This window comes from Adiantum capillus-veneris, chromosome 17 (assembly GCF_014529385.1).
Source record: "Adiantum capillus-veneris isolate H3 chromosome 17, ASM1452938v2, whole genome shotgun sequence".
Classification (NCBI taxonomy): Eukaryota; Viridiplantae; Streptophyta; class Polypodiopsida; order Polypodiales; family Pteridaceae; genus Adiantum; species Adiantum capillus-veneris.
This window is the reverse complement of record NC_140947.1, coordinates 150,712,683-150,726,261: the sequence shown is the minus strand read 5'-3', so window position 1 is coordinate 150,726,261 and position 13,579 is coordinate 150,712,683.

Below are 13,579 nucleotides of genomic sequence, written 5' to 3'. Positions count from 1 at the left end.
TTGAGTTTTTTATTATATAAATGCAAGCTAAAGTCCAGTACCTGCGATTGGGGTTGCAAATTATAGAAAGTGCTACTCATCGGGGTTTGTGTGTGTGTGTGTGTGTGTGACACACAGAGAGAGAGAGAGAGAGAGAGAGAGAGAGAGAGAGAGAGAGAGAGAGAGAGAGAGAGAGAGAGAGAGACAAATAGTTTGTCTTGATTGATTCATTGTGGAGATAGTGTGAATTAAAAAAGAGGAGCAGTGTTGTACCTTTCCCATCATATCGTCTCTTATTCAAAAGGCTTTTAGCATCGCTCCCCCAAGCTTTTACCAAAAGCTCCATGACCTCGCAAGACAAAAGAGATTTCACATTAACAGATGTGTGGAGGATAAAATTTGCGAAGAAAAAATTTTAAAGATGGAAGAAGATGCATTTCGTGCATTGGGATGTTTGTGCCCATCAAAAAGAAATAAAAACCATACATACATATGGTGTAGAGTTGGCACCATTCTCCACATTTATAATAATACCATAGGGACTGTGCCCTTACCCGCCACTTTTATCCCCTCTAGTGTTGAAGGGGGACTGCTTCTCCTCCAATGTTGGAGGGACTTTTTTATTTCAAAAATCTTGTAGTTGCATGAGTAAGAACTCATTACCACTGATTTATGTTGGCTTGTGATGTTCTAGATTGAACTGCCGTGGTGCACTCTCGAAGTCACTTCGTTGGACATCAAATCTCAAAAGAATCTCCCTCATTAAAGCAGAGTCATCATCAATGCTTATTTGCAGTTTTTTTAGCTTATCCTAAGCTTTCTGAATGGTTGTATTCACTTGCTCATAAGCAACATCCAAATCCTCCACAAACATGTCAGCTTGAAATACATCATCCATCACCTTACCAGAGAAGGAAGCTTCTTAGATCCCTCAACAATCTCAAAGGGTGCTTTACCAATAGAGCTATGAATGGTGTTGTTATAAGCAAACTCCACCAAAGGCAAATAATGTTCCCACTGTATTGGATTATTTGACACATAACACTTCAACAAATCAAGATTGCCAAATTCACTACTCCCGATTGTCCATTCGTATGTGGATGATAAGATTAAGAAAGTTTGAAGGTAGAATGTAAATTCTACCATAAAGCTCTCCAAAAAAATCATGTCATCCTTGGATTGCTATCACTAACAATAGACTTTGGCATCCCATGACACTTGAAGACATGGACTAAAAACATCTTAGCCATCTGTTGTGTGATGTAATCTTGTTCTGAACTGGAATGAAATGTGCTTGTTTGTTGAATCAATCAGTGATTGTATAAACTCCATCATTCTTAGATTGAGTTCTCAAAAGATAAAACATGAATTCCATGGAAATGCTTTCGCGCAGAGACGAAGGAATCAAGAGGGGATGAAGTAGACCAAGAAGTTTTCCTCAATCAGACTTTACTCTTTGACAAACCAAACATCTCCTTATAAAATTCTTTGCATCCTTGCCCAAAGAAGGCCAATACAAATACATCTGCATAGCCTTAATCAAATTTTCAATACCTCTATGACCAACATAAGGTGGAGCACGACTCTCTATAAGAATCTTCTTTCAAGACTCTTCTTTCTTGAAATCTTCATCACACAAAGCTTGCCATGTTGCGTCAAAAAGCCATCTTTCAAAACCTAGTACTCTGAATGTTCGCCTCTAAGAACAACTTCATAAAATCATCATCAGTCACATATCACGCATTGCATCTAACTCATGCTGAAAAGCAAAAGAGACAGCTGCCACATGTGGTTGACTAGATAAGGCATCTACCACCACAATCTTGTTGCCTAACATCTTAACACATGCCTTCAAGATGAAAGCGTAGTAGCTTGCATCTATAGAGACACGCCCTCACAATGCATCTGTTGAAAAAAGTCCAAAGCTTCCTAGTCCTGAGCTTCTTGGCCTTGACCTTGTTGGGCATATCTAATGAAAACATCCCAAAGCTTCTTGATTGTCTATTGGAGTACACCACATTGGGCATAAGTATCAACCAAGGCATTGCCAAGCACGACATCTTTTCCAACATCCCCTAACTAATAATACAATTATGAATTTCATTTACCCTTATTAGCATCTTGCATAATGCCACATGCCTTCAAGACGCACACATAGTTGATTGCATCGACAAAGACGCCCTTGCGTTGCATCCGCTAAAAATTGCCTCCATTGATAACAACCTAGGGCTTCATGTCCCACCCTTTTGAGCATATTGTGCAATCAATAGACAACATTCTAGACAACATTGCATGTTGGAGAGGTGCCAGCTTTGCATCCGTTGTAAGCCAACAACTTCCTAGCCTCGACCCTGTTCTGCATATTTCGCAATCAGTGTACTCGAAGAGATGACATTCCAAATAGGAAGCTCCTCAACCACTATGTGAGTTTTGAAGCACACCACATAATGCATACATGTCAACCAAGCCATTGCCACCCAAGTGTTTCCACCATCGCATAGCTTTTTTACTCGCTTGAACCATCGCTTATTAACTGCTCTTCTTCCCACTCTGCTTGCGAGGCTCATATACACTCATGCATATTCCAAATACGAAGCTTTCTGAAGTACACCACATTGGGCATATATGTCAATCAAGTCATTGCCAAGCACATTGTCTTTTTCAGCAGCCCCTAACTAACAATGCCAAGATGAATTTCTTTTGCCCATGTTAGCATCTTGCAAAGTGCCTGTGCCTTCAAAATGCACGCGTAGTTGATTGCATCTACAAAGATGCCCTCTTTGCATCTACCAAAAACAGCCCATGGCTTCCTGGCCCTGCCCCTTTTGAGCATATCGTGCAATAAGCACCCATCAATCAGTGTACTCGAAGAGAGGACATTCAAAACAGGAATATCCTCAACCACTATGTGCTTTCTCAACTACACCGCATAGGGCATACATATCAACCATGGCATTGCCAAGCACCCAAGTGCTTCCCTCAGTACATAGCTTCTTTACTCACCTGCACCAGCGCTCATCGATTGCTCTTATTCCCACTCTGCTTACAAGGCTAATAAACACTCATGTGTATTCCAAATAAGAAGCTTTTTGAAGTAAACGACATTGGGCATACATGTCAACCAAGGCATTGCCAAGCACATTGCCTTTTTCAACATCCCCTAACTAACAATTCCATGATGAATTTCTTTTGCCCATATTAGCATTGACTTGCGTAGTGCCATTACAACAATTGCACTTGTTAGTTCTGCAATTTGAGCATGCTCTACACTGACAACATCCATAATAGCACCTACTGGGAGACCCACCTTGGCCGCATAGTCCTGGGATCGGAGATGGCACCATTGCCATAGACACTCACAACTCATTGCTAGCCATTCCTGGACCATTCAAGGAGGAGATGGAGAAGACAAAGGAGCTCTCACCTATTTTGCATCTGCGAGTAGCTTATATGTGTGTACATCAATGCCTTATCTGTGTGTGTGTGTGTGTGCGCACGTGCGTGCATCCCCTCATTTCTCATCTCAGGGCAACAACTTCTTATGCAGTTCGATTGGTGTTGAGATTGCTAGGACAAAGCCATCAAGCAATGTAGCACTTTGCTACACTACCCTACTTGACAAACGGGGCGTGCTCCAAAATTAGCTGACCGCCTTGGTTATCCAAAACAAGCTCATGAATATTCCTTTTTAGAATTAGCTCACGAAATTTCTTTTTTACCTTCTCCCCCAATGAGGTGTTGCCCAAGGGGCGTAAATCTCCTTTTTCAGAATTAGCTCTCGACCTTAAGCTTTTTCACCTTCTCCCTCCAATGAGGTGCACGTACGTCTCATTGTAGCATTCTCAAAATTGATATTAGACAATCAAGGCTTCTTTAAAAAAAAAGAATTGTAGCAAATTTCATTTGTATTTATAAAAAAAATAAACACCTCTAGCACTAGTGATATCGCTAGTGTTTGAGGTGTTTTTTTTAAGAAAATAGACAAGCCAAAGGCTCGCTAACCAGGCTCTATTTTTATAAAAAAACCACTTGAGGTGTTTTTTTAAAAGAAAGAGACAAGCTAAAGGCTTGATGATGTAAAGCTCCAGTTCTCATTGGGTTAGGTTTAGCTGCTCATTGGGCTTGGATGCCCTTGCTACCTACGAGGTCCCAGGTTGGAAAGGGGTCCTTTGGGAATGCTCTCCTGCCTCCTCTGGGGGAAAATGGCCTCCCAATTTCTTTAAGAATGGGTAGGTGGTGTGGACGGATGTGGTCCCCTGCGATATGGCATTTGCTTATGTTCGGCTTTGGCACTCTGCTACCTGGTGTGGTCGGTGGCTTGCCTGTGTGGGAGATTAATGGTGCGGATGCTTCTTGCATTCAGGAAAGGCTCGCTAACCAGGCTCTATTTTTATAAAAAACCACTTGAGGTGTTTTTTTAAAAGAAAGAGACAAGCTAAAGGCTTGATGATGTAAAGCTCCAGTTCTCATTGGGTTAGGTTTAGCTGCTCATTGGGCTTGGATGCCCTTGCTACCTACGAGGTCCCAGGTTGGAAAGGGGTCCTTTGGGAATGCTCTCCTGCCTCCTCTTGGGGAAAATGGCCTCCCAGTTTCTCTAAGAATGGGCAGGTGGTGTGGACGGATGTGGTCCCCTGCGATATGGCATTTGCTTATGTTCGGCTTTGGCACTCTGCTACCTGGTGTGGTCGGTGGCCTGCCTGTGTGGGAGATTAATGGTGCGGATGCTTCTTGCATTCAGGAAAGGGCTTGGCCATGATCGTCAAACGTGCAAGCTCATCCAAGTCCTCACACTCATCATCAGTCATTGACTCTGGCCTAGCATCCATGCCCTATAGTGGCAACACTTGGCCCAACTGAGTCAATGCATCATGCATACCTACTTTCCAATGTTCAAATTTTGAACCATCAAACTTTGTATGGAAAAGCACAAACCCTGACAATGATGTACATGCCAAATCCATGGCGATAACCTGTGACAAGACCAAGCACAAATCAATCAATTGACAATAGCCAAAGCCTGGCTAACTCATACACCAAGTACTGTCAAAATACAACATAAGCTGGTATAAGCTGTCTAAGAGAAGTATTAGCAAATATGGCGATCAATGTAACGAAACAAAGTGAGCAAAACCGCTCAAATGATGCCAAAACACCCGCTCTAATCCAAGAGCACTATGTGGTAATCGATGAAACTATCATCAACAATCTCCCTCCTGAAGAGATTACCACATGTATGTCAAATGACATAATCTGGTGAGCAAACACTCTCACAATGCGATGCCAAAACACTATGGCAAAGCAACCATTGAGTGCCAAATGCAATCAAAACATGATTACAAACCATGCGCATAAACAAATAAAATCGCAAGAAAAATCTGGCAGAGTTTCGGCAGTATTTGGCTATCTAACCATAATAACCATACATGCCATAAACATGCTCAAAACCATGAGCAAATCATACGCAAAATCCGCACTCAAGTATACATGAGCTGCCCCAAAGTCTCAACTCCTTAAACTTGGAAAACAATCTTGTAATCCGAAACACAAAGTGCATCAACGGCACTCTACAAGCGAAGCATATACTAGCAAAACTTGGATGCAAACCAACCAAAATATGACACAAATTGATGCTCAAAATAGCTGAAAATCAGCCCACATATGCCATTGCAAGGCGAAGAATACCATCCGCCGAAAAGCGCACATCATGTGCATCCACATGGAAATATAAACGAGCATCGAGCATGTACCAAATGTGTATCAAAGAGCATCCAAATTAGTTGAAAATTCAGCTCACAATCATGCTATAAATGCTTGCAAATCTCTCTACAAATCCGTGCACCACACTTTTTGAAATTTGCTCAATCGCATAAGTCAATGCACATACCCTGTGATGAAGCCACTCTCGAACCTGAGAGTCCACAAGAATGCATACATCCACGAACTGTTCTCAATGTGTGCGCATAAATGTGCTGAAAATATCAACCCACTCGCTCTTCATTGAGAGGAAAACATCAATGCACAAAACAAGAGACTGACAAAGCTCAATCAGAGCTCTCTGAATGTAGCAAATCACCACAATACGCATACATAATCTTTAACTTTTTGAATACCCTGCAGCCTGTTAGCTCATATCTTCCAAATCGGTCAGAATTTGCAAAAACTTCCTTCTGCAAAGTTGTAGACCACGTGAAAATGGTTGGGCATGTTGTGAATGGACCTGAAATGTGTTGTTTATACATGTCAAAACAGATCTGTGAAAATCTGCACCTGTGTATCCTAAATGTACAGGCAGTCTGAGTGACGTATCTCAAAATTGGTGAAGATTTTGAGAAAACTTTCTTCTGCAAAGTTGAAGAGGACGAAAAACCGGTCAATGCACCAGAGATTCGGCTTGAATGAAAACATTTTGGTAGGCCAAAATAGATATGCAAAAACGTGTTGCAATTTTTGCTGCTTCTCTTCCTGCTTCCCCGCTGAGCTCCAATGTTACTCCCAATCCCTGAGCTCTGATACCAGTTGAAGTGCGCGAACGAGAGCGTGTGTGAGTGTGTGTGCAGCGATGGAGGAGAGAGGAGAAGAGGAGAAGAGGAGAGACCTTGTGTTTGCTGGGGCTAAAACTCACTCTATACATGTGAGCCCCCTTATTCTATTATGTACATAATGAATAAGTATAGTGGGCGGGCATCCGGCCTAACCGGCCACATGGGGCTTTATCCCAACACGCCTGAGGAGTTGGGAGAGAGAGAGAGTGTTACCGGCACATGTGAGTTTTGAATAGAGACCACATAGCATGGCATCGAGGCAATAGCTTCCAACCACTGCAGCAGGTCTTCGTCAGACCCGTCAGGTGGGATGGGCTGCTCAGGGTCGGGGTTGGACTGTACTGACAATGAGCTGTGATGAACCACTGGATCCATGCCGAATTGGTTGCATGGGGGAGCCAGGAGTATGTATCCACATGGCGTCATTTCCCCAATCATGAAGTGCCTTAGTATGCCGCAACCATGGTCTACGAATCAGCAAAGGAAATCCTCCCTCCACCTGAGGAAGACTCACCACCACAAAATCCAAGCTAAAAGTGAAGTCTTGTACCATCATAGGCACCTTCTCTACCATGCCCACAGGGTAGACTGTCCTCTGGTTTGCCAATGTAACAGTGAATGGAGCAGGGCGACTAGGCTGCAAACCTAAGGCCAACATAGTAAATTTTGGCATCATATTGATCCCAGATCCACCATCCACTATGACGCCTGAGAATTGATGCCCAAGAATAGACACAGTGAGGCGAGGACTTTTGTAATCGGTGAGGGGAGCATTTGGATATGAAATCATGTAGGAATCCAAGGGCTGCACAGGTAGGTGCCCGCCACTAGGCCCTGCACCAGGATACAGAGACTGGATGTTGGAAAGGGTGTCACTTCTAAAATTTGCATCAAGTCGAAGCAGGTCTAACACTGACACTTGATGAAAAGTGTTTTTCAAGATAGACTCTCCTGTGGGCTTGTCTCCTTTGATTAGAGCTTGCTCTCGTATCTTAAGCTTATGCAAGTCCTCTACTGCTTCAATGAAAGCACCATCAATATCTAATAGAAGCGAGGTAGGTTGGCTCTTGACACTACCTACTGGTTTGTCAGCTACTACTGGAGTTTGACTCATTTGTGTGATAGGAGATGGAAAGATTGGACCGCCAGGGAGGCTGAGGCCAAGAGCAGTTCTCTGTGCCCGTGTGAGCACCCCAGCCGGCTCTTCCACTTGCTTCAACCCTTCTTGAGAGGCAACTACAAGAGTGGAAGGCGCTGCTTGTGGAATGGAGCTTACTGTGATGAGGTTAAGCTTTGGAAATGTAAACTCTTGCTAGTTCTGGCTTGTGCTTGCAGATGTGTACGCTCGTTGTTTTGGGCAATCCTTACTATAGTGATCCATAGCTTCAGGGCAATGTCGGCAAGGAGAAGACCCTTCTGGTAAGGGACATTTGTTCTGATAGTGTCCATACTCCCCGCACCTATAGCACAAAATTGGCCTATTTGAGGGGCGAGGTGGTCTAGGCCCTTGCTGCATTGGACCGGATGCTCACATGTAGAAGCTTTGGGGAACTGAAGGAGTACTAGCATGATAAAAGCTAGGGGATGTAAAGTTGTTGTGCATACCTTGCATAGGAGGTGTTGTCAGCAGAGGTGACATCGGGTCCTGATGGCTATATGGTGACACCAGGTTTGATGCAGGTGTAAGCCCTTGTTGGAGAGAAGGACCTAGACTTTGTTGTATCTGTCGTAATCCCTTGATATAGTAGCAATCCTTGTCTTCATGCCCAGATTTCTCGTAGAAGTGGCAATAAGCCCGAAGGGGACAGTCCTGTGGAGGATGTCCTAGAGAGCGACATGAGCTGCACCATACCATAGCCTTAGTCTCCTGTTGAGACCGAAGTTCTTCTAGCTCTCTCTTGATTTGATCCAAAGCCTCCAGATGTGGGGGTTTCTCCTGGCGAAGAGAGATATTTTTCTCCTCTTGAAGAGCGCGTTGTAGTTTTAGGGCTTCAAGTTCTCTCCGTAAAGAAGTCAATGGATCAACAGGAATTTTCGAAAACACAGAGGGGGTCTCTATGTGAGGGGAGTTGTTGAACAGCTTCCTAGCCCCCTCTATCCTAGTAGCAGCTGCGATGAACTCCTCCAAAGTGGCGTCGGGATGGAGACTCTCTCGGATTTTTTGTTGAGAAGTTTTGGGAAGCGCCTTCTCCACCCACTTCTTAACCATGAATTCACCGGGTTGTTGAGGAAGCTTGGCAACCAGAGACTTGGTCTTAGTCATAAGCTCTGCAAAAGTCTCCTCTGGCTGGAGCACCATGTTGGGTAACTCATCCAACACCTTCTCCTAGAAGTCACCGGGCCTGAAAGCTGCACATAACTGTTGCCTTAAGGCTGCCCAGGTTGCAAAATGGTTCTCTGCAAACTGGCTGTACCATTTGTCTACTAAGCCATCCAAGGTGGATGAAAATAGTACCAAATAAGCATCTTCCTTGTTAAGACCACGACCCCTACAGAGAGATACAAACCTCCTTGCATGGTCATCAACATCTTCTGAAGAGAGTCCTTTGAACGTAGGGAACTTGATGTTTACCTTAGCCAAAACGCTAGCCAACGGCTCCATGGCTCCTTGTTGAGCCTGTTGCTCAGTAGCCTGCTGAAGCAGAATAGGAGAGAGCTTTACTGGAGAAGGTGACCTGGAAGATGTGGAACCAGATGAAGGAATGGGTGATGTATGTGGAGGTATAGGTGATGAGGTTAATGGACTTCTACTAGGTACCAAAGGTCGTCTTCTGTTATAGTACTTCAGAGGGCTCAATAGTGTGCTTTGACGCTCGACTGACCGCCTTGTATGTGTCATGCAGTGACCACCAATCCAACCAACCTTTGGGCAAGAAAACCTTGAATTGGCTGAAGACTGGTCTAGACTCTACTAGACCAGACTAGTGACTAGACCGGGGGTTGAGAGGACTAGGGACGAGGAGGACTAGACCAGGGTCGAGAGGACTAGACCAGGAGGAGAGATGACTAGGGCTGCTAGACCAGGGCGAGAGATGACTAGGGCGAAGGAGGACTAGAACAGTTGGACGAGGCGAGAGGAGAACAGTGCAAGGCAAGGTAAGCGAAGCTAGATAAACCAACTAGCTTCAAGATTTGTACCTCACAAAATGAGATTTCAGTTGAGGTCCCACCGTGATCGCCAAAATGGGAGCACTTGTAGCGCCGATAGTGTGTCGTGCTCTCTACAGTGGGTGCTCCTTAGTGCAATGTGCGTGACAATCTCACTCAAAATAGACTGAAAATAGGAAACAATAGACAACGACTGAACTCACAGAGACACAACAACAACAGTAGACCACAACAAATGACTCGACTATCTCAAAGAACTGATACAGACTCTGGCGTGGCAGCACACTCAGCTCCCGCCCAAGACTCTCAGGTACAATGGGGTGTCGAGGCTCAGATGTGCATGGATGGTGAAGACGTGCTCTGTGTATAGACTCACTCTAAACGACTACGTGAAGATCCCCATGACCAAACCGCTACTACTCATATATACAACCATAAGGAGCCACCAACGACTCATAAGTGACAACACCTAAGTCTATCTCCACGAAGTGGTGGTGGTGACCTGGCCACGATGTCCACTAAACCACCGTATCCTTGCCACGTGTCACTGCCCAACGAGTCCGTCCAGTGTGAACCGACCAACCAAAGACCAATGTAAAGTCCAAATTGTACTAATTGTCCTGTGAAAGTGACACTGTAGCCTCCTACACCAGGATACATTACAAGCAACAAGGGTAGTCTTGGGACGAGTGTCCCCCTTTCCCCTTTGAGAGAGAGGACTTGATAAATGAAAAAATGATTAATTAAATCTACTAAATAATCTTTGGATCCCTTGACAAGTGTCCTTTTTGCTTTCTTTGTACCAAGCTTGCCTTGTGTGAGGGTGTGTGTTCTCTCTCTAGCCTCCTTTGTAGGGCTCACCCCCTCCTTGTAGGGATCCATTTGACTTTGTGGAACACCTCACCTTCAAGCACCTTAGTCGGCAAGCATGACAAAGCACCTCAAGCTTGGGTAGTGTTCCCACAAGCACCTCAAGCTCCCTAGTCAGCAAGCACGACAAGCATCTCAAGCATCGTAGTCAGCAAGCACAAGAAGCATCTCAAGCACCTTAGTGATCAAGCACCTCAAGCACCTTAGTCATCAAGCACGACAAGCAGCTCAAGCTTGGGTTGGGTTCCCACCTCAAGCTCAACCCTAACTTACCTAAGGTCAAAGGGCTTTTTAACACTAACCATTGGAGGTCTTCAATGAAGCTAACGCTAAGGTATTGTAAGCTCCATTAGCATTGCTCTTTGATAGACCATCTCTAGTTTGGACCCATTGCCTTTGGTCCCGTGTTGAGATGCATCTAAAGCACATACCTATATTCTAACCCTTGTTCCCGTTTATTCTCCCACATTAAATGATCAGTTAGATATTAGATTTTATGACAGAACATAAAACAATAAAGCAAGTTGGGAGCAGAACCATCGCAATAACCGATACAAAGTCTCTATATATGAGCTATGGGGATGGCCACTTGTATTGCATGGCATAATAGGATGAGTGCAAGGACTAATGATGATCATAATCCTGCAAGGTTGCCTACCCAAAAAGTCATTTGTCCTCCTATTTACAACCTCTACAATGATCTGCTTAACATCTTATATACTACTTAAACATTTGGAATCTCATCAAGATACTTTGGACTCCCACGATGTGAAATGACTCAAACAAACACACTGTAATAACGTAGCAAGGGGTTCATGTAAACCATGCAATCAAAATTGTCCACCCCTTTTCATTTGGCAACTTTAATGTTTAAGAAAAAGCAACGCCAATGAGGTCTATCAACCCTGCCACTTGTGCATTTGACTACCCCCAACCAACCTCTCTCTCTCTCTCTCTATCATAAGACTGCATAGAAAGCTATCTTTCTCTATCATAGTCCAAGATACCCTGGATAGAAGGTTATCTCTCTCTCTTTCTGTGTGTGTGTGTGTGTGTGTGTGTGTGTGTGTGGCTAGGTTTGGTTTTGTAGGTTCAACATAGGCCAGGTTTGTGTTCATAGGCTCTTCTACACTTATCCTCACAGTAGGTAAAAGAAGAAAACTCCTATAAATTCAATTTAATTGAACAGCTCTTTAACTAACAATATTGTGTGGAGATAGGCCCTCGCTTTGTATCTATCGAAAATAGTGCAGAGCTTCCTAGCTCAAGCTTGCTGGACCTTCTCTTGCCAAACATCGCAGAGCTTTCTTCAGTGCTTGTAGGTGATTGCATCTAGAGAGAGGCCCTCGCTTCGCCTCTATTGAAAACAACATAGAGCTTCCTGGCTCCTTTGTGCCTACCCATGCATATCGCAAAGCTTCATGGCCCTGCCCCTAGCAAAAATCAGTGTGTCCATGAGCCTCTCTCTCTCTCTCTCTCTCTCTCTCTCTCTCTCTCCCCCCCCCCCCCCCCCCCCCCCAACACACACACACACACACAATTGCTACAAGTTGAGGTTGCTGAAATTATCTCTGCACAAAACCATTGAGTTACCTCTGCATGAATGCGTGAGCCAATAGCTGATCTCTCTCTCTCTCTCTCTCTCTCTCTCTCTCTCTCTCTCTCTGCGTTTTTTAATTGCCTATCCTATTTTAAGAACATTTTTCTCCAATTTTAGGAGCCATTCACTTCTCGCAACATGGCATAGATAACTTTGTTGCTTTCTCCAATTCGATATTACACAATCAAGGTAAAGGGTTCATTTTTTCAACCTGAAATTGAGTATTTGGGATATATAGTACATGGAATAGGAATACATGTAGACCCCAAGAAAATTGAAGTTATTGAGTTAAGAAAAACACTCCTTATGTATGGACTAATTTAGAAGAAAGCTCAGTCACTGCACTCAAGAATGCTTTAACTAATGTACCTATGTTACAATTACCTGATTTTGATAGACGATTCTTTGTTGTAGTCACTAATGCTAGTGGAAAAGATATTGGTGGAGTTCTTATGCAAGATAACCATCCCCTCCCATTTGAAAATCATAACTTAAAACTTTCTAAATCAAACTTCAATACATATGACAAAGAATTGACTAGTATAGCACGCTTTAAAATTATGGAAAGATTATTTAACGGGGGTTGATCTGATAATCAAGGTTGATCAACAAAGTATCAAGTATTTATTATCTCAACCCTTAATAGATGATATGCATATTAAGCGCACTGCTTTATTCAAAGTTTTAGCCCACATTCAATGCCAACCCGGTAAAGAAGATAATGTAGTCGATGCCTTGAGTCGAAGACCCTCTCTTCATAATCTATCAACAATTATGGGTACTTCGTTTGATTCTATCCCAACCATTGGCTCATGCACCATGTTTTCCATGAGAGCCTACGTAAGCCTTACAAAGGAGCGCCATCAAAAGAAGTGATAGTTGCAGACCCTCCAAACATCGAGATCAAGTACTTCAACCTGAGTCCATCCTATGACATGAAGACAAGGTATTAAGAAACTGTAAGATTATCGGACGATATCTTATTAAGTTTCAGAATTATTCTTTTAAAGATGCTAGATGGATGCAAAGAACCCTTCTTAAGGATAATATGAACCTTGTCGATGCTTACAATGATGCCTTAAAGTAAGCATATGAAAATGCATTTTAAATGAAAAATATTTTCGTCTTGTGAGATTAGTTCTCTTTTTATTGTGCACAAAGTTAAATAGTATGCATGCATAGAATCATGTTTGTGGTGATGATGTCTCCCAAACACCAAGTAGAACTTGTCTCTCTACTTTGGAAGTATGATATGGAATAAAGAGCAGACATGCTTGTGGTAGCTACGTCTCCCAAGCACCAAATGGACTAGTCATCCATCTTGGAATGATGTCGTAGGGTAAAAAGGGATCCTCTACCCGCTAAGTAACATGGACTAATGACTAGGCTTTATCTTCTCGACCTCATAGTCGAGGACGACTATGATTTCAAGAGAGAGGTAATGTCATAAAATATAATATCTAACTTTAACAAATTATTT